This window comes from Pseudophryne corroboree, chromosome 1 (assembly GCF_028390025.1).
Source record: "Pseudophryne corroboree isolate aPseCor3 chromosome 1, aPseCor3.hap2, whole genome shotgun sequence".
In the NCBI taxonomy this organism is placed as follows: domain Eukaryota; kingdom Metazoa; phylum Chordata; class Amphibia; order Anura; family Myobatrachidae; genus Pseudophryne; species Pseudophryne corroboree.
In genome coordinates this window covers 1,176,966,719-1,176,988,833 of record NC_086444.1, presented here as the reverse complement: position 1 = coordinate 1,176,988,833, position 22,115 = coordinate 1,176,966,719, and positions in this window count along the sequence as shown.

Below are 22,115 nucleotides of genomic sequence, written 5' to 3'. Positions count from 1 at the left end.
TTTTCAGGCAGAGAACGGATATAGCAGAGAGAAGTGAACGGATATATTATATTAAATAAAAGTTAACTAGCAACTGCACTGGTCACTGACTGTGGTAAACTAACTCTGTCTGCGACTCTGCACAATCTCTCTCTCTCTATCTAATCTATCTCTATTCTAATGGAGAGGACGCCAGACACGTCCTCTCCCTATCAATCTCAATGCACGAGTGAAAATGGCGGCGACGCGCGGCTCCTTATATAGAATCCGAGTCTCGCGATAGAATCCGAGCCTCGCGAGAATCCGACAGCGTCATGATGACGTTCGGGCGCGCTCGGGTTAACCGAGCAAGGCGGGAAGATCCGAGTCGCTCGGACCCGTGAAAAAAAACATGAAGTTCGGGCGGGTTCGGATTCCGAGGAACCGAACCCGCTCATCTCTAGTGTATTCTATTCTAAAGTATGGATTCTCATATTTTTTTTATACGATTATGGGTAACCATAAATTGCTGGCCGCTAAATGGGCACCGGAAGAGTGTAGACACTGGCTAGAAGGAGCCAAGTACAGATGGAGCCTCCGTTATCTTGGCTGGCTGAGGCATTAGACGTGATCGGGCATACACAGCGTGCCAGGGCGCAAGGAAGCACGCCTAGTCGTAGGGAGGAGCACTGAGCGTTTGGCATTACCTTTGAGTGTAATACCTATGATCATCCACCAGATGTCGCTTTTAAAAATCACCAATGCGCATGAGTGTGGTCGCCATTAAAATTCAATACTAAACTACAGCGTAAGAACTACTTTACTGGTCTGTCTCATTACGCTACAATATGTTACAGTATGTCATACAGTATATAACAGTATACACAGTACAGACGCAAATAGTTCAGCATATACACATGCAATCGAACGTGTTACAGATACAGTATGGTCTATTGATGTTAGGGATATGTGAGCGTCCAAATACCGTAGTATTAAGTATAATGGGGAGAGATAAAAGCTCGTCCCTAAGTTCCTGGATGCCAAATCACCGTCCTTAGTATCTCTGTACGGTATTTTCTATTTGAGTACTAAATAGCACGAACAGCTTGTAACTTACTCTGCTGTAATAGTTACAGCAGCAAGTGTTATCTTTATAAGTATAATTGGGAGAGATAAAAGCTCCTCCCTAAGGGGTATATTTACTATTTTTGCCGATTTCAGCCAAGATCAATCTCTGCTGACATCGGCAGTGTATGAATGCAACTTTTTGAAACAAAACACGGTAATTTACTAAACTACCATGTTTTGTAAATTCAAGTTCACTGATGTTGAAGTTATTCTTATTGCCGGCAGTGTTTTATGGGAGAGAACAGTAAAACACTGCCGGATTTAACACAATGAAGACCAGCTGGATCAGTGTGATTCGTGCAGGGCTTCATTGTGTACAGTATAGAAAGTTAAAAATCCCCCCAAACAATTTGCGTTGGGTCCATCCTCCTAAGCATAACCAGCCTTGGGCTCCTTGAGCCAATCCTGGTTGTTAAAATACAGGGGTAAAATGCATAGGGTTCCCTCGTATTTAGACAACAAGCACCAGGCTTATTTGTCCGGTCCTGGTTTAAAAAATACGTGGGACAAAAGAAGTAGGGGTCCCCCATATTTTTAAAACCAGCACTGGTCTCCACTAGCCAGAGAGATAATGCCACAACTGGGGGACACTTTTATACTGGTCCCTGTGGTCGTATACTGGTCCCTGTGGCATTACCCCCCCCAACTAGTCACCTCTGGCTGGGGAGTGGGGACTTCTTAAATCAAGGGGTTAACCCCCAAGCACTCAAGGGCCAAGGGTTAAGCCCTAGGCTGTCCCCACCATCCCTGGGCTGTGGATGTGGGGCTGATAGCCTCTTAAAGTGTAAAAAAAAAGAATAGTGTCTTGTTTTGGAACTACAAGTCCCAGCAAGCCTCCCCTGCTTGCTGGTACTTGGAGAACCACAAGTACCAGCATGCAGGGAAATAATGTGCCTGCTGGTACCTGTAGTTCTACAACAAAAGAAATACCCAAATAAAAACAATACACACACCGTGACAGTAAAACTTTAATAAACATACATGCACACTTACACACTCATACATACAGTACTCACCTACATCCCACACCGGCCAATCACGTCCCCTTCTCCAGTAGAATCCAAAAAGGGTACCTGTGAAAAGAAACCCCAAAATACTCACCTATTTTCCAGTGATGATCGGTCCTCTTCGTTCCTGAAGTAATCCACAGGTTTAAAAATAAATAAACCGAAAGCCCGAACCAATGTACTAAAGGGGTTCCATGTTTACACATGGAACGCCTTTCCCCCGAATGCCGGGACCCCCCGTGACTGCTGTCACTAGTAGAGATCCTAGCAGCCAATCAGGGAGTGCTATGTCATAGCGCTCTCCTGATTGGCTGTGCATTGCTTGCCTGTCAATCAGGCGGAGTGCACCGGCTGGAATGGAGCTTTGCGCTGCTCCATTATAGCCTATGATGGGAATTTTGCAATCTGCGGCTAACAGCAAAGTTAATTGGGGTCACCCAGATGAGTGACCCCAATTAACCTTGCGGTAATCTGCAGACCGCAAAATTCCCATCATAGGCTATAATGGAGGTGCGCGAAGCTCCATTCTAGCCGGTGCGCTCCGCCTGATTGACAGTCCAGGAGTGCACAGCCAATCAGGAGAGCGCTATGATGTAGCGCTCCCTGATTGGCTGCTGGGATCTCTAGTGACAGCAGTCATGGGGTTCCCGGCATTCGGGGAAAGGGGTTCCATGTGTAAACATGGAACCCCTTTAGTTCGTTGGTTCGGACTAGGGAGGCCAATCCCGGGCCATTTTTTCAATCCCGGGATTGCAGTAGGGACCAGTGAAGGTTGTAGGGAGCAGCGCTGGAGGGAGGGTGTAGGTAGCGGTGCGGGAAGTAGGGAGTGGGTAGGTAGCGGTGCGGGAGGGTGGGTGTAGGTAGTGGTGTGGGAGGGAGGGGGGGTAGGTAGCGGTGCGGGAGGGTGGGTGTAGGTAGTGGTGCAGGAGGGAGGGTGTAGGTAGCAGTGCGGGAGGGTTGGTAGCGGCACGGGAGGGTTGGTAGTGGCGCAGGAGGGAGGGTGGGTGTAAGTAATAACACTTACTATTAGGCGGGCGGCCGCTGCAGCCATGGACACACTGAACGCGGCGGCATTTCAAATGAAGTGCCGGCCGCCAGCCAACCAGAGCTGGCGGACCGGCAGCCAATCAGGGAAGCGGCCGCAGCAGTGGCTCCTGATTGGCTGCCGCTGCTGCGGCAGCTTCTCTAATTGGCTGCCGGTCTGCCAGCTCTGATTGGCTGACGGCCGGCGCTACATTTGGAGTGCCGCCGCGTTCAGTTTGTCCATGGCTGCCGCGGCCGTCCACCTAATAGTAAGTGTTATTACTTACACCCACCCTCCCGCACATGCGCACTGTAATCCCTTGAATCCCGGGACTGGAAGCTCCAATCCCGGGATTCAAATCCCAGCATTTTTGGGCCCAAATCCCGGGATCCCGCCGATCCCGGTCCCGGGATTGGCCTCCCTAGTTTGGACTTTCGGGTTATTTATTTTTTTAACCCTATGGATAACTTCAGGAACGAAGAGGACCAATCATCACTGTATAATAGGTGAGTATTTTTTTCCACAGGTACCCCTTTTGGATTCTACTGGACAAGGAGATGTGATTGGCCGGTGTGGGATGTAGGTAAGTATGTAAGTGTGCATGTATGTTTATTAAAGTTTTACTGTCACGGTGTGTGTGCATATTGTTTTTATTTGGGTATTTCTTTTGTTGTAGAACTACAGGTACCAGCAGGCCCGTTATTTCCCTGCATGCTGGTACTTGTGGTTCTCCAAGTTCCAGCAAGTGGGGGAGGCTTGCTCGGACTTGTCGTTCCACAACAAAAGACAATATTCTTTTTTTACACTTTGAAAGGCTATCAGTCCCCCATCCACCGCCCAGGGTGAAAGGGGACAGCCTCGGTCTTCACCCCTGGCCCTTGAGTGCTTGGAGAAGGGTGACCCCTTGATTTAAGGAGTCCCCACTCCCTCAGGGAACCCCGGCCAGGGGTGACTGGTTGTTGGGGTAATGCCACGGCCGCAGGGACCAATATAAAAGTGTCCCCCGGCTGTGGCATTATCTCTATGGCTAGTGGAGCCCGGTGCTGGTTTTAAAAATATGAGGGACCCCTACATCTTTTGTCCCCTGTATTTTTGGAACCAGGACCAGACAAAGAGCCCGGTGCGGGTTGTCTAAATACGAGGGAACCCTATTCATTTTTACCTTTGTATGTTAACAACCAGGACTGGCTCAAAGAGCCCGAGGCTGGTTATGATTAGGAGGGGGGACCCCACACATTTTTTTTCTTTTATGATTGTAAACTCTTTCAGACCCTTTTCCACAGATAAGCATGCATGGATCTCACTGATCCGTGCATGACTATCTGAACACGCCAGTAAAAATCAGGTCTATTTGAAAGCTCCATATTTTTATGAATTCTATGCTTTATGCTATTGTCGGCTGTGATTGAGAATACGAATTCTTAGTAAATTACCGAGTTGTATCAAATATCAGCCGTGTTTGACCGATGGTGTATTCATTCATATTTTTGTGGTCAGCAGTTTATCTCAATACGAATAGCCCCAACACTGCCGAGATTTGTGTTTAGTCCTCTGGGATTGTATTTTAGCTTAACAGAAGTGCGAACGAAACGTTAGCAGAAAAGTGCAGAATTTTTTTCATGCAGTTCCAGAGTGGCTGCAGACCTACTCCTTCCTAGCGATCACTTCAGTCTGTTTAGTTCCTGCTTTGACGTCACAAACACGCCCTGCATTTGGCCAGCCACTCCCCCGTTTCCCCAGGCACGCCTGCGTTTTATCCTGACACGCCTGCGTTTTTTAGCACACTTCTGGAAAACAGTCAGTTACCCCCCAGAAACACCCACTTCCTGTCAATCACTCACCAATCACCAGAGCGACGGAAAAGAGTCGCTAGACCTTGTGTAAAACTGCATACTTTTGTGTGAAAGTACGTTGCGCGTGCGCACTGTGGCCCGTACGCATGTGCAGTTTTGCCGTTTTTTTTCCTGATCGCTGCACTGCGAAAATCGGCAGCGAGCGATCAACTCGGAATGACCCCCGGGACCTTAGTAAATATACCCCTAAGTTCCTGGATGCCAAATCACTGTGCTTAGCATCTCTGTACAGTATTTTGTATTTGAGTATTAAATAGCACGAACAGCTTGTAACGTACAGCGGCTAGTGTTATCTTTCTAAGTTTATTGGGGAGAGATAAAAGCTCCTCCCTAAGTTCCTCGATGCCAAATCACTGTGCTTAGCATCTCTGTACAGTATTTTGTATTTGAGTACTAAATAGCACGAATAGCTTGTAACGTACTCTGCTGTAATGGCTACAGTGGCAAGTGTTATCTTTCTAAGTATAATGGAGAGAGATAAAAGCTCCCCCCTAAGTTCCTGGATGCCAAATCACGCATGCTTAGCATATCTGTACAGTATTTTTTATCTAGCCAGAGACCCCGTATCCCGTGCAAGCTGGGCGGACAACTGGAGGGGACCCGACACACAGTTGCTTGCCGTTTCCCTTTGCAGTGTCTCATAAACTAGTGATTGGGTCCCAACAGGCAAAATTTTCGACAGCGTCTCTAAACTCCAGTTAGTCCCCACCTCCCCCCTCACCTCCCCCCCTCCGCTTTATTCCGTTAAGGGACTTGGATGCTCATATAGCAAAACACAGTTTTAAGCCACCACCTCTCTCTACTCTCATCCCACTTCCCCCTTTGCTCCTGGGAGCCTGCACAGTTCATACAGTAGACAGGGAGGGAGGTCAGGTTACAATAAATATACAACACAATACTGTACAATATATGAAAATCAGTTAGAGAACTGCAGTCACTTGGATAAATGTGCAAATGGTACAGTAGCAGTGATCCCTTCTCATAAAGTACAACACAGATTCTCTAACGACGACGATCTACAGTACTGTATTGCTCGAACAGTTAGTTGCATCAGAATTCACTAATTTATATTTACTGAAATGTCTACGGGTATTCATTACCACTGTGTATTTTAGATAGACTTTGGGAATCGAACCTGGGACTCTAAGCGTGTAAGGTGGAAGCCTTCACCGCTTGCCCACGTCACTGCAGGGAAGATACACAAGGTCATGTGTGATTCCTTCCCATTGGTGTTTGTTTATGCCATTAGGGGACTTGGACGTTAAAAACAAGGTATTTAGTGCACTGTATATACTATAAAGTCAATGAACTACATTATTCCTTTCACACATTAGTTGCGTTGCATAAACTATTTTAATTTTTTAATTTTTACTCTATTACTTTGTCTACGGGACTTGGACACTCAGATGCAGTAACATGGCAATTGACAAGTGTTTTAACACGTTCCTTTGCGTCTGTATAAACTATTTTGTTTACTCTCTCCGTCTGACCAGCGGTCACTATCTGTGTGTACTGTATATTAACATTAAAGTTGTCATTGACCATTTGCCAGAGCTTATACTGTAGATCAATCCGCCACTATTTGATATAAAGTACTAGATTATTAGAGAATTAGCCACCCAGTGGTGGAGATGTGTATTGCCTGCTGAGTATATAGTCGTGCCTCAACGCGCCTGTCCGTGATTAAACTCCGCAACTTAAGCTATCGCCTAGGCGTGACTAAACCTTCGCTTAGGCGGAGAAACAGCCAAGATAACGGTGGACCCATCTGTATAAGATTACTATTTATACAAAAAAATTGTTATAAACAGTATACAGGAAACAAAGAGGCTGAATTTGAGACAAGTCTAAGGGATGCATTTTTTCTAGATTGAATTTTTAGATTTACATTTAATGTTACCATTTCGTATCACCCTCACTCTAAGGGGGTAATTCAGACCACATCGCTGCAGTGGCAGCGATCGCAATCTGAATTAATTTGTGGAGTGCACCTGCGCACCCCGGGAGGCCAGTGAGATGCTATCAGCATCTCACTGGTGTGATTGCCTCTGCCTGATTGACAGGCAGAGACGGTCGCGGGATGGTAGGGGGAGTGCCAATGGCATTACAACGCCGTTGGCAGTGCACGGTCCGGACAACGTTGGGTGGGGGGCCACGGCGGCTGCGTGACATCACACGCAGCCGCTACGACCCTGGACATGGTGGGTAGGAGCCTGCCAGCACATTGGAGCTGCGCTGGCAGGGAGCTACTCCTCAGGTATAAAAGCATTGCAACCGTGCAATGCTTTAGTACCTGTGCTGGGGGTAGTAGGGCCTGACATGCGGGGCAAACTAGCCCTGTGCTGGGCGTCCCCCCGCATGTCAGAGTAACTAATCGTAGATGTGCTAAATTTAGATCTGAACTAGGCCCTAAGAAATTAAAGGCAGATGTCTTGTCCAGAAATTCTTTGCATTTACATTTGGAAGTTGTTCCCAGAGCTGGCCCTAGGCATAGGCAAACTAGGGACGTGCGGTGAGCTAAATGGCTCAGGAGGCACTGGCTAGCACCAGAGCCAGATTTACATGCAATATATGAGCCAAAGGGTACATCTGGACATTATACACAGGTGCAACATTATAAACTCCTGGAAATTTGGTGAGTTTTGATCAGAGATGTGCTGAAAAGATAAGCAGGTGAGGCAGTGGACTCCAGAGTTTGGGCTATAAAAATTATTAGAATAATGCAAAGAAGATATTTCGAACAAATTATTAGTATTTTTCATATACTTTATTCAGTCAAAACTCTGGTTTAACTTTAAACGTAAGGCTCTGCCTCACCCCACTGCAGGGTCGGACTGTCCCACAGGGGAACAGGGGAAACCATTGGTGGGCCCCACTGCCTGGGGGCCCTCCTCCTCCTGTAGGGATCAAGTTCCAGACTATCCTAGTGCACTTGAATTGTGCATTAAACTTTTGTTACATTATATTTCACAAGAATATGGTTTATTATATATTTACCAAGGGGAACAGAACATGTACTCTGTAATGGTTAGCCAAACCTCTGTGGTAGCTGACCACGCTCCAGTGGAGTCTGGCCACACCCTTAACCATAGGCCCCTACAACAGCATCCTTCTCCCCCGGTGGGCCCATCATGCCCCAGTCCAACACTGCCCCACCGCACGTCACTGATGCCTTAGGTACAACCTGCTTATACTGATTAAAATTATATGCAGCATGCCTATATTCTATGTGCGACTGTATCTGCATATGAAATGCGTTACTGTGTATTCCTGGAATTTAGCACTTTGTATGCAGATATAGGCATGCTACATATAATTTTATTCAGCAGAAGCTGTTTGTGCATCCTAGTCACGTAGCAATGCAAATAAGATGAGTTTGAAGCAGAAAAAAAAGGCACCCAACATAAGCATAACTGTCCGGGAGCTGCCAGCTGACTCACGCCAGGCATCTCCTGCTGCATGGCGTATTGAGGAAAAATGTATGAGGACACATATGTATCCAAGTAGATGCAGAGGTCACAGTGTTAGCGGCTGTGTGAGTGCTGTGTGCGGGTGGGTTTATTGTGCAGTAGTGTTCGGCATATGTGTAAGAGGCATTATGTATGTTGTGTATAAATGCATTAATAATGTGCGGCATATGTGTAATGGGCACTATGTCTGTTGTTATGTGTATAAGGGCATTAATAATGTGTTGCGTATGTGTAAGGGACATTATGTGTATAAGGGCATTAATAAAGGCTGGCAAATGTGTAAGGCACATTATAATTATAATGACAAATAATGTGTGTCATATGTGTAAGGGGCAATACTGTGTGGTATTAGGTGTATAAAGGCAATACTAATGTGTGTATTATGTGTATAAGTGCTCTACTGTGTGGCATAACGTATAGAAAGGGCACTATTCTGTGGTCTATTTGGTGTGGTGTGATGTGAATAAGGGGCAATTTAGTGTGATGTAATGTGAATAAGGGGCACTACTGTGAGGAGTAACGTACATAAGGTAAAGTGGTACTACAGTGTGTTGTAACATGAATAAGGGACACTATTGCATGATAAAATGTGAATAAAGTTGCACTACTATGTGGCATAATTTGAATTGGAGGTACTATTGTGTGGCCATGCCTCTTCCCAGCAAGAACACGCCCCTTTTGTGCGCACTGTTCCTATTTAAAATATGGGGGCCATGCTGTGAGATCATCAGTATTCCAGGGGTCAGAAGAGCATGTTACAGTCTCCTCCAATCATGGGGTCTTCGAATCAGAATGTGCCGAGCTCCTAAAAATCAAAGACAGAGACCCTGATGTATCATTGTTTCGCATTTTTGCCCCATTAGCCTCTCATCATTTCGCCGCTTATCGCAATGCGGTAAAAAAGTTTTTTCGATGCATGTATCAAAATCACCCCGTTTAACATTGCATTGCGATATAGTGGGGGTTTTGCGATACTGATGCGATGATGTACCTGACTTGTCATCGCATTTTCCTAGCCCACACTCTGAAAATGATTGTTTCACGCATGTGCAGTACAGAACTGGAGCCTGGGCAGATCACTGTGGAACAGACAGTTCCGTGGAGGTGGGAAGTGTTCTGGGTGCTTCCTTTGTATTCCACATTAAACAAGTGTTCTGGTGGACTCATACAGGTAATAGAAGTTTTCTGTTATTTTGGTGTATGCGTTTGTTTGCCTAAGTAGACTTGTGGTAGTTATTCTTATGCTTTGTGTGTTTATGTAAGCATGTGTTTTATCTTTATTATTGTCCCGCATGTCTGATGTTTCTTCAAGGCAGTAGTTTGTTGTTGGTGGTTGTAATACATTTTTTATTGTCACTATTTGTGCTTGCTGTTTTCATTAAGATGTGTACGTACACAAGCTAATCTGGAAAGATTGATCACAGCATATGTACGTTTGCAACTGTGTTTGTGTGATTGATCTAATTTCCAGGATAGACTGTAATGTGGTGATTTATGCTTTTTTATTTAGTTAATCCAAACACATTTCTGTTTTTTTTTTTTTTTGAGCCTGCTGTTTTCTAGCTAATTTAGCAAAATAATGGTCATGTCAATAATGGTCAAAACACATGGGCAAATTACATTATTATGACCACCTTGTACATAGGGGGTCACTCAGACCTGATTGCATGCTTCCTTTTTTCGCAGCCGTGCGATCAGGTCTGAACAGCGCATGGGTGCGGTCCGCAATGCGCAGGTGTGTCACTGGCTGGCGACGGTGGTCCGCCGGGCAGCGACGAATCTAACGAAGAATGCGATCGCACCGGCGATCACAAGAAGATTGACAAGCAGAAGGCGCTTGTGGGCGGCAACTCACCGCTTTCTGGGAGTGTCCAGGAAAACGCAGGCATGCCCAGCTGTTCCCACGGAGGGTTCCTGACTTCAGCTCCGTCCAGGATCATCGCAGCAGCTGAGTAAGTCCTGGGCTGTGCAGAAACTGCACACACTTTTGTTTGTGCAGCTCACTGCACAGCCGATCGCACCCCTGCAAAGCGATTACCTGGTCGCAGCAGTGCCATAAACAGCCTGCGTGCGACCAAGTCTGAATTAGGCCCATAGTCAGCAGCACGTAGCCCATGAAGTATATCACCTGTCATGCGCTGGCTTGGTGGGTATATAAGGTTTGCGATGGGCCGCTTGCACATATATCACTCGCTGCCATGGGTAAAAGGGGCGATTTATCCGAGTTGCAAAAAGGGATGATTGTCGGCTATTGGTCCAAAGGTGGCGGTATTTTTGAAACAGCGAACTGAACTGTCCGCATGTTGCTGTGGTGAAGGTGTATTGTGACTGGACAAATGGCACCATTGTGAATAATCGACGTGGGAACTGTAGAGCACCACGTGCCACTGTTGTCATAGGTGAACGTTGGCATGGAAGGTGCGTGAGGGCCGTCCGACACACTACAGGGGAGCAGCTCACCGTCAAAATGAACCTGAGGGCTAAAATGGCAGATCAGCCCATCTAGCTGCTGTCTGTGCCGCACACAGCACTTACTCTGGCTTGTGGTAATCATAATAATGCCACCTGCTCTTTTTTTATTAAATAAAGTAAATTGTGTTTAAATTAGAGATGAGCGGGTTCGGTTCCTCGGAATCCGAACCCGCCCGAACTTCAGGTTTGTTTACACGGGGCCGAGCGACTCGGATCTTCCCGCCTTGCTCGGTTAACCCGAGCGCGCCCGAACGTCATCATCCCGCTGTCGGACTCTCGCGAGGCTCGGATTCTATCGCGAGACTCGGATTCTGTATAAGGAGCCGCGCGTCGCCGCCATTTTCACACGTGCATTGAGATTGATAGGGAGAGGACGTGGCTGGCGTCCTCTCCATTTAGACTAGAGTACTAGAGAGAGACACAAATTTTGGGGAGCATATTATTAGGAGGAGTACTACTTGCTGCTGATAGTGTGACCAGTGACCACCAGTTTAATTAATCCGTTCTCTGCCTGATAAAAAACGATACACAGTGTGACACAGTCACATACCATATCTGTGCTCAGCCCAGTGTGCTGCATCATATGTAATACTGTATATCATTATCTGACTGTGCTGAGTGCTCACTGCTCACACAGCTTAATTGTGGGGGAGACTGGGGAGCAGTTATAGCAGGAGTACATATTTTAAGTACAGTGCACACTTTTGCTGCCAGAGTGCCACTGCCAGTGTGACTGACCAGTGACCACTGACCACCAGTGTTGTGATTGTCTGCTGACCACCAGTATATTGTGATTGTCTGCCTGAAAAAGTTAAACACTCGTCGTGTGGCGTTTTTATAAACGCATTCTGCAGACAGTGTCCAGCAGGTCCGTCATTACATAATATATACCTGTCCGGCTGCAGTACTAGTGTGATATATATATATATATTTTAATTTTATCTCATTATCATCCAGTCTATATTAGCAGCAGACACAGTACGGTAGTCCACGGCTGTAGCTACCTCTGTGTCGGCAGTCGCTCGTCCATCCATAATTGTATACCACCTACCCGTGGTTTTTTTTTTTTCTATCTTCTTGATACTAGTAGCTTACTTTAGGAGTCTGCAGTGCTAAGTCTGACAGACAGTGTCCAGCAGGTCCGTCATTACATAATATATACCTGTCCGGCTGCAGTACTAGTGTGATATATATATATATTTTAATTTTATCTCATTATCATCCAGTCTATATTAGCAGCAGACACAGTACGGTAGTCCACGGCTGTAGCTACCTCTGTGTCGGCAGTCGCTCGTCCATCCATAATTGTATACCACCTACCCGTGGTTTTTTTTTTGCTATCTTCTTGATACTAGTAGCTTACTTTAGGAGTCTGCAGTGCTGACAGACAGTGTCCAGCAGGTCCGTCATTACATAATATATACCTGTCCGGCTGCAGTACTAGTGTGATATATATATATATTTTAATTTTATCTCATTATCATCCAGTCTATATTAGCAGCAGACACAGTACGGTAGTCCACGGCTGTAGCTACCTCTGTGTCGGCAGTCGCTCGTCCATCCATAATTGTATACCACCTACCCGTGGTTTTTTTTTTCTATCTTCTTGATACTAGTAGCTTACTTTAGGAGTCTGCAGTGCTGACAGACAGTGTCCAGCAGGTCCGTCATTACATAATATATACCTGTCCGGCTGCAGTACTAGTGTGATATATATATATATATTTTAATTTTATCTCATTATCATCCAGTCTATATTAGCAGCAGACACAGTACGGTAGTCCACGGCTGTAGCTACCTCTGTGTCGGCAGTCGCTTGTCATCCATAAGTATACTAGTATCCATCCATCTCCATTGTTTACCTGAGGTGCCTTTTAGTTGTGCCTATTAAAATATGGAGAACAAAAATGTTGAGGTTCCAAAAATAGGGAAAGATCAAGATCGACTTCCACCTCGTGCTGAAGCTGCTGCCACTAGTCATGGCCGAGACGATGAAATGCCAGCAACGTCGTCTGCCAAGGCCGATGCCCAATGTCATAGTACAGAGCATGTAAAATCCAAAACACCAAATATCAGTAAAAAAAGGACTCAAAAATCTAAAATAAAATTGTCGGAGGAGAAGCGTAAACTTGCCAATATGCCATTTACCACACGGAGTGGCAAGGAACGGCTGAGGCCCTGGCCTATGTTCATGGCTAGTGGTTCAGCTTCACATGAGGATGGAAGCACTCAGCCTCTCGCTAGAAAAATGAAAAGACTCAAGCTGGCAAAAGCACAGCAAAGAACTGTGCGTTCTTCGAAATCCCAAATCCACAAGGAGAGTCCAATTGTGTCGGTTGCGATGCCTGACCTTCCCAACACTGGACGTGAAGAGCATGCGCCTTCCACCATTTGCACGCCCCCTGCAAGTGCTGGAAGGAGCACCCGCAGTCCAGTTCCTGATAGTCAGATTGAAGATGTCAGTGTTGAAGTACACCAGGATGAGGAGGATATGGGTGTTGCTGGCGCTGGGGAGGAAATTGACAAGGAGGATTCTGATGGTGATGTGGTTTGTTTAAGTCAGGCACCCGGGGAGACACCTGTTGTCCGTGGGAGGAATATGGCCATTGACATGCCTGGTGAAAATACCAAAAAAATCAGCTCTTCGGTGTGGAAGTATTTCAACAGAAATGCGGACAACATTTGTCAAGCCGTGTGTTGCCTTTGTCAAGCTGTAATAAGTAGGGGTAAGGACGTTAACCACCTCGGAACATCCTCCCTTATACGTCACCTGCAGCGCATTCATAATAAGTCAGTGACAAGTTCAAAAACTTTGGGCGACAGCGGAAGCAGTCCACTGACCAGTAAATCCCTTCCTCTTGTAACCAAGCTCACGCAAACCACCCCACCAACTCCCTCAGTGTCAATTTCCTCCTTCCCCAGGAATGCCAATAGTCCTGCAGGCCATGTCACTGGCAATTCTGACGAGTCCTCTCCTGCCTGGGATTCCTCCGATGCATCCTTGCGTGTAACGCCTACTGCTGCTGGCGCTGCTGTTGTTGCTGCTGGGAGTCGATGGTCATCCCAGAGGGGAAGTCGGAAGACCACTTGTACTACTTCCAGTAAGCAATTGACTGTCCAACAGTCCTTTGCGAGGAAGATGAAATATCACAGCAGTCATCCTGTTGCAAAGCGGATAACTGAGGCCTTGACAACTATGTTGGTGTTAGACGTGCGTCCGGTATCCGCCGTTAGTTCACAGGGAACTAGACAATTTCTTGAGGTAGTGTGCCCCCGTTACCAAATACCATCTAGGTTCCACTTCTCTAGGCAGGCGATACCGAGAATGTACACGGACGTCAGAAAAAGACTCACCAGTGTCCTAAAAAATGCAGTTGTACCCAATGTCCACTTAACCACGGACATGTGGACAAGTGGAGCAGGGCAGGGTCAGGACTATATGACTGTGACAGCCCACTGGGTAGATGTATGGACTCCCGCCGCAAGAACAGCAGCGGCGGCACCAGTAGCAGCATCTCGCAAACGCCAACTCTTTCCTAGGCAGGCTACGCTTTGTATCACCGGTTTCCAGAATACGCACACAGCTGAAAACCTCTTACGGCAACTGAGGAAGATCATCGCGGAATGGCTTACCCCAATTGGACTCTCCTGTGGATTTGTGGCATCGGACAACGCCAGCAATATTGTGTGTGCATTAAATATGGGCAAATTCCAGCACGTCCCATGTTTTGCACATACCTTGAATTTGGTGGTGCAGAATTATTTAAAAAACGAGTGGGGCGTGCAAGAGATGCTGTCGGTGGCCAGAAGAATTGCGGGACACTTTCGGCGTACAGGCACCATGTACAGAAGACTGGAGCACCACCAAAAACGCCTGAACCTGCCCTGCCATCATCTGAAGCAAGAAGTGGTAACGAGGTGGAATTCAACCCTATATATGCTTCAGAGGTTGGAGGAGCAGCAAAAGGCCATTCAAGCCTAAGCAATTGAGCACGATATAGGAGGTGGAATGCACCTGTCTCAAGCGCAGTGGAGAATGATTTCAACGTTGTGCAAGGTTCTGCTGCCCTTTGAACTTGCCACACGTGAAGTCAGTTCAGACACTGCCAGCCTGAGTCAGGTCATTCCCCTCATCAGGCTTTTGCAGAAGAAGCTGGAGACATTGAAGGAGGAGCTAACACAGAGCGATTCCGCTAGGCATGTGGGACTTGTGGATGGAGCCCTTAATTCGCTTAACAAGGATTCACGGGTGGTCAATCTGTTGAAATCAGAGCACTACATTTTGGCCACCGTGCTCGATCCTAGATTTAAAACCTACCTTGGATCTCTCTTTCCGGCAGACACAAGTCTGCTGGGGTTCAAAGACCTGCTGGTGAGAAAATTGTCAAGTCAAGCGGAACGCGACCTGTCAACATCTCCTCCTTCACATTCTCCCGCAAATGGGGGTGCGAGGAAAAGGCTCAGAATTCCGAGCCCACCCGCTGGCGGTGATGCAGGGCAGTCTGGAGCGACTGCTGATGCTGACATCTGGTCCGGACTGAAGGACCTGACAACGATTACGGATACGGACATGTCGTCTACTGGCACTGCATATGATTCTCTCCCCATTGAAAGAATGGTGGAGGATTATATGAGTGACCGCATCCAAGTAGGCACGTCAGACAGTCCGTACTTATACTGGCAGGAAAAAGAGGCAATTTGGAGGCCCTTGCACAAACTGGCTTTATTCTACCTAAGTTGCCCTCCCACAAGTGTGTACTCCGAAAGAGTGTTTAGTGCAGCCGCTCACCTTGTCAGCAATCGGCGTACGAGGTTACTTCCAGAAAATGTGGAGAAGATGATGTTCATTAAAATGAATTATAATCAATTCCTCCGTGGAGACATTGACCAGCAGCAATTGCCTCCACAAAGTACACAGGGAGCTGAGATGGTGGATTCCAGTGGGGACGAATTGATAATCTGTGAGGAGGGGGATGTACACGGTGATATATCGCAGGATGATGATGAGGTGGACATCTTGCCTCTGTAGAGCCAGTTTGTGCAAGGAGAGATTAATTGCTTCTTTTTTGGTGGGGGTCCAAACCAACCCGTCATTTCAGTCACAGTCGTGTGGCAGACCCTGTCACTGAAATGATGGGTTGGTTAAAGTGTGCATGTCCTGTTTATACAACATAAGGGTGGGTGGGAGGGCCCAAGGACAATTCCATCTTGCACCTCTTTTTTCTTTCATTTTTCTTTGCGTCATGTGCTGTTTGGGGAGTATTTTTTTGAAGGGCCATCCTGCGTGACATTGCAGGGCCACTCCTAGATGGGCCAGGTGTTTGTGTCGGCCACTAGGGTCGCTTATCTTACTCACACAGCTACCTCATTGCGCCTCTTTTTTTCTTTGCGTCATGTGCTGTTTGGGGAGTGTTTTTTGGAAGGGCCATCCTGCGTGACACTGCAGTGCCACTCCTAGATGGGCCAGGTGTTTGTGTCGGCCACTAGGGTCGCTTATCTTACTCACACAGCTACCTCATTGCGCCTCTTTTTTTCTTTGCGTCATGTGCTGTTTGGGGAGTGTTTTTTGGAAGGGCCATCCTGCGTGACACTGCAGTGCCACTCCTAGATGGGCCAGGTGTTTGTGTCGGCCACTAGGGTCGCTTAGCTTACTCACACAGCTACCTCATTGCGCCTCTTTTTTTCTTTGCGTCATGTGCTGTTTGGGGAGTGTTTTTTGGAAGGGCCATCCTGCGTGACACTGCAGTGCCACTCCTAGATGGGCCATGTGTTTGTGTCGGCCACTAGGGTCGCTTAGCTTAGTCATCCAGCGATCTCGGTGCAAATTTTAGGACTAAAAATAATATTGTGAGGTGTGAGGTGTTCAGAATAGACTGAAAATGAGTGGAAATTATGGTTTTTGAGGTTAATAATACTTTGGGATCAAAATTACCCCCAAATTCTATGATTTAAGCTGTTTTTTAGTGTTTTTTGAAAAAAACACCCGAATCCAAAACACACCCGAATCCGACAAAAAAAATTCTGTGAGGTTTTGCCAAAACGCGGTCGAACCCAAAACACGGCCGCGGAACCGAACCCAAAACCAAAACACAAAACCCGAAAAATTTCAAGTGCACATCTCTAGTTTAAATGTCATTATAATGTTTAAGTTATCTTTGTGATTTTACTGATGTTTGGTCCCTTATTTTGTGTTTGGTCTTTTGCTGGTAAAAACAGACGGTTTTCTCTATTAAAGACTGATGTGGCTTCCAAATACAGGGATTTTTTTATAAATTAGTATTAGAGATGTGCGGCTGGCACTTTTTGTGTTTTGGTTTTGGTTCAAATTCCAGTTTAGTGTTTTGGTTTTGGCTTGGCTTGGTTTTGCCAAAACCACCCTTTCGTGTTTTGGTTTTGGTTTTGGATCTGGATGATTTTTGAAAAATAAACCATAAAAACATCTAAAATGACAGAATTTGGGGGTAATTTTGCTCCTACAGTATTATTAACCTCAATAACTCCCGCGTTTTATCCTGGCACGCCTGCGTTTTTCCGCACACTCCTAGAAAACGGCCAGTTTCCGCCCAGAAACACCCACTCCTGTCAATCACACTACGATCACTTCAACGATGAAAATTCTTTGTTCGGACGTGAGTAAATCTACTAAGTTTTGTGCTAAAATACTTAGCGCATGCGCACTGCATACCATGCGCATGCGCATTTTTGCCTTAATCACTCCGTTGCGAAAATCGACAACAAACGAACAACTCGGAATGACCCCCCATATTATTTTTAGGCCAAAAAGTTCCACCGAGTGGCTGTATGACTAAGCTAAGCGACACAAGTGTGCGGCACAAACACCTTGCCCATCTAGGAGTGGCACTGCAGTTACAGACAGGATGGCACTTAAACAAACTAGTCCCCAAACAGCACATAATGAAAAGAAGAAAAAGAGGTGCAATTAGGTAGCTGGATGGCCAAGCTAAACAACACAAGTGTGCGGCACAAACACCTGGTCCATCTAGGAGTGGCACTGCAGTTACAGACAGGATGGCACAAAAAAAACTAGTCCCCTAACAGCACATGATGCGAAGAAGAAAAAGAGGTGCAAGATGGAATTGTCCTTGGTCCCTCCCACCCACCCTTATTTTGTATAAACAGGACATGCACACTTTAACAAACCAATCATTTCAGCGACAGGGTCTGCCACACGACTGTGGCTGAAATGACTGGTTTGTTTGGGCCCCCACCAAAAAAGAAGCAATCAATCTCTCCTTGCACAAACTGGCTCTACATCATCGTCCAATTCCTCACCCCTTTCACCGTGTACATCCTCCTCACTGAGTATTAATTAGTACCCACTGGAATCCACCATCCCAGGTCCCTGTGTACTTTCTGGAGGAAATTGCTGGTAAAGGTCTTCCCGGAAGACTTTATAATTTATTTTGATGAACATCATCTTCTCCACATTTTGTGGAAGTAACCTCCTACGCTGACAAGGTTACCGGCTGCACTAAACACTGAGTACACACTGGAGGGGGGGCAACTTAGGTAAAATAAAGCCAGTTTGTGCAAGGGCCTCCAAATTGCCTCTGTTTCCTGCCAGTATACGTACGGACTGTCTGACATGTCTACTTGGATGCTGTCACTCATATAATCCTCCACCATTCTTTAAATGGTGACAGAATCATATGCAGTGACAGTAGACGACATGTCAGTAATCGTTGGCAGGTCCTTCAGTCCGGACCAGATGTCAGCTTTCGCTCCTGACTTCCCTGCATCACTGCCAGCGGGTGGGCTAGGAAATCTTATTCTTTTCCTTGTAGCTTCAGTGGTGGGAGAAATTGAAGGAGGAGCTGTTGACGGGTCACGTTCCGCTTGAGTTGACAATTTACTAACCAGCAGGTCTTTGCACCTCTGCACACTTGTGTCTGCTGGAAAGAGAGATACAACGTAGGCTTTAAACCTAGGATCGAGCACGGTGGCCAAAATGTAGTGCTCTGATTTCAACAGATTGACTACCCTTGAATCCTGGCAAAGTGAATGAAGGGCTCCATCTACAAGTCCCACATACTTTGCGGAATCGCTCAATCTTAGCTCCTCCTTCAATTTCTCCAGCTGCTTCTGCAAAAGCCTGATGAGGGGAATGACCTGACTCAAGCTGGCCGTGTCTGAACTGACTTCACATGTGGCAAGTTCGAAGGTTTGGAGAACCTTGCACAAGATGGAAATCATTCTCCACTGCGCTTGAGTCAGGTGCATTACCACTCCTTTGCCTATATCGTAGGTGGATGTATAAGCTTGAATGGCCTTTTGCTGCTCCTCCATCCTCTGAAGCATATAGAGTGTTGAATTCCACCTCGTTACCACATCTTGCTTCAGTTGATGGCGGGGCAGGTTCAGGGGTGTTTGCTGGTGCTCAAGTCTTCGGCACGCAGTGGCAGAATGCCGAAAGTGGCCCGCAATTTTTCGGGCCACCGACAGCATCTCCTGCTCACCCCTCTCATTTTTAAAAAAATTCTGCACCACCAAATTAATTGTATGTGCAAAACATGGGACGTGCTGGAATATGCCAAGTTGTAATGCACGCACAATATTGGTGGCGTTGTCCGATATCACAAATCCCCAGGAGAGTCCAATTGGGGTAATCCATTCTGTGATGATGTCCCTCAGTTTCCGTAAGAGGTTGTCAGCTGTGTGCCTCTTATGGAAAGCGGTGATACAAAGCGTAGCCTCCCTAGGAACGAGTTGGCGTTTGCAAGATGCTGCTACTGGTGCCACTGCGGGAGGCCATACATCTACCCAGTGGGATGTTACAGTCATATAGTCCTTACTCTGTCCTGTTCCACTTGTCCACATGTCCGTGGTTAAGTGAACACTGGATGCAACCGCATTTTTTAGGACACTGGTGACTCTTTTTCTGACGTCTGTGTACATTCTCTGTATCGCCTGCCTAGAAAAGTGGAACCTAGATGGGATTTCATACCGGGGACACAGTACCTCAAACAAATTTTTAAGTGACTCTAGACTAATGGTGGATACCGGACGCACCTCTAACACCAACATTGCTGTCAAGGCCTCAGTTATCTGCTTTGCAAAAGGATTACTGCTGTGATATTTCATCTTCCTCACAAAGGACTGTTGGACAGTCAATTGCTTACTGGAAGTAGTACAAGTGGTCTTCCGACTTCCCCTCTGGGATGACGATCGACTCCCAGCAGCAACAACAGCAGCGGCAGCAACAGCAGGCGTACCACTCAAGGATCCTACAGAGGAATCCGGATAGGAGAGGACTCCTCAGTCTTGACAGAGACATGGCCTGCAGGACTACGGACGTTCCTGACTGAGGAGGAAGTTGACGTTGAGGGAGTTGGTGGTATGGCTTGCAGGAGCTTGGGTACAGGAGGAAGAAGGGATTTAGGTGTCAGTGGACTGCTTACGCTCTTACCCAAAGTTTCTAAACTTGTCAGAAACTTCTGATGAATGCACAGCAGGTGGCGTATAAGGGAGGATGTTCCTAGGTGGTTACATCCTTAGCCCTATTTATTACAGATTGACAGAGGCAACAGATGGCTTGACACCTGTTGTCCGGATTTGTGGAAAGATAATTCCACATCGTAGAGGTGGCTTTTTTGGTAGTTTGCCCAGGCATCACAATGGGTTTCTTCGTCCCAAGGACAACAGGTGTCTCCCACGGTGCCTGACTTAAACAAACCACATCACCATACGAATCCTCATCTTCAACTTCCTCCTCAGTGCCAGCAACACCAATATTCTCATCCTGGTGTACTTCAACAGTGACATCTTCAATTTGACTATCAGGAACTGGACTGTGGGTGCTCCTTCCAGCACTTATAGGGGGTGTGCAAATGGTGGAAGGAGCCACCTCTTCCCGTCCAGTGTTGGGAAGGTCAGGTATCGCAACCTGCTGACACACTTGAATTCTCCTTGGGAATTTGTGATACCATCTCAGAGCGTACAGTTCTTTTCTGTGCTCTTTCCAGCTTAACTCTTAATTTTTCTAGCGGGAGGATGAGGGCTTCCATTATCATGTGAAGCTGAACCACTAGCCATGAACATAGGCCAGTGCCTCAGCCATTTCTTGCCACTCCGTGTCGTAAATGGCATATTGGCAAGTTTACGTTTCTCCTCAGATTATTTAAATTTCTTTTTTTGGTTCTTTTTACTGAACTTTGGCATTTTGGATTTTACACGCCCTCTACTATCACATTAGGCATCGGCCTTGGCAGACACATTGATGGCATTTCATAGTCTATGTCATGGCTAGTGGCAGCAGCTTCAGCACTAGGAGGAAGTGGTTCTTCTTGATCTTTCCCTATTTTCTCCTCGAAATTTTTGTTCTCCATTATTTTTTGGGAGTTATATGAGACAATATGCGTCACAGGAATGACTGGAATTACTTATGACACAGGACACTACCACTGGTCTGATGCAGCCAAACAGGTTGTTAATAATAATATAATTGTAATTTGTTATACTGCAGCAGTGGATATATATATAGCAGCAGCATATATCGTCACTGGAATTACTGATGACACAGGTCACACACTACCACTGGTCTGATGCAGCCCAACAGGTTGTTAATAATAATATAATTGTAATTTGTTATACTGCAGCAGTGGATATATATAGCAGCAGCGTATATCGTCACTGGAATTACTGATGACACAGGACACTGGATATATGGCAGTAGAGAACACCAACACTGTGAATGGCTGGACTGATGCAGCACAATACACTGACTAACCTGGACTGGTCTGTACAACACAGCCCCACTTTACAGCTAATCAAAGTGTGAGGTGGTGTATCCGGGGCGCCCTCTTTCTGTGGTCATGTGTGAAAACCAAAGCAATGGTCACCTTATCAGATGGATAGTGCACTCAATAAAGATATGATGATGTACAATGATAGTCAATAAAATTTATACAAATGTAATACAATATGCGTCATATACATAAAACAACTACTAATAAAAGCATACCAATAAGGTAAGCTAGGAGCCGCAGGTGTTAAATAAGGCATGGTGGTCCAAGCTTCACCCTGCTCTGGCTCCTAAGCTTAATGATGGGTCACTCGCCCCTGGATGAGTGATGGTATTCAATGTTTAAAACAGCTCAAATTGTCTATAAGATATTGGAAAGCATACCAGAGAGGTAGCCGAGGAGCAGCAGATGTTATGACAAGCAGGGTGGTCCAGACTTCA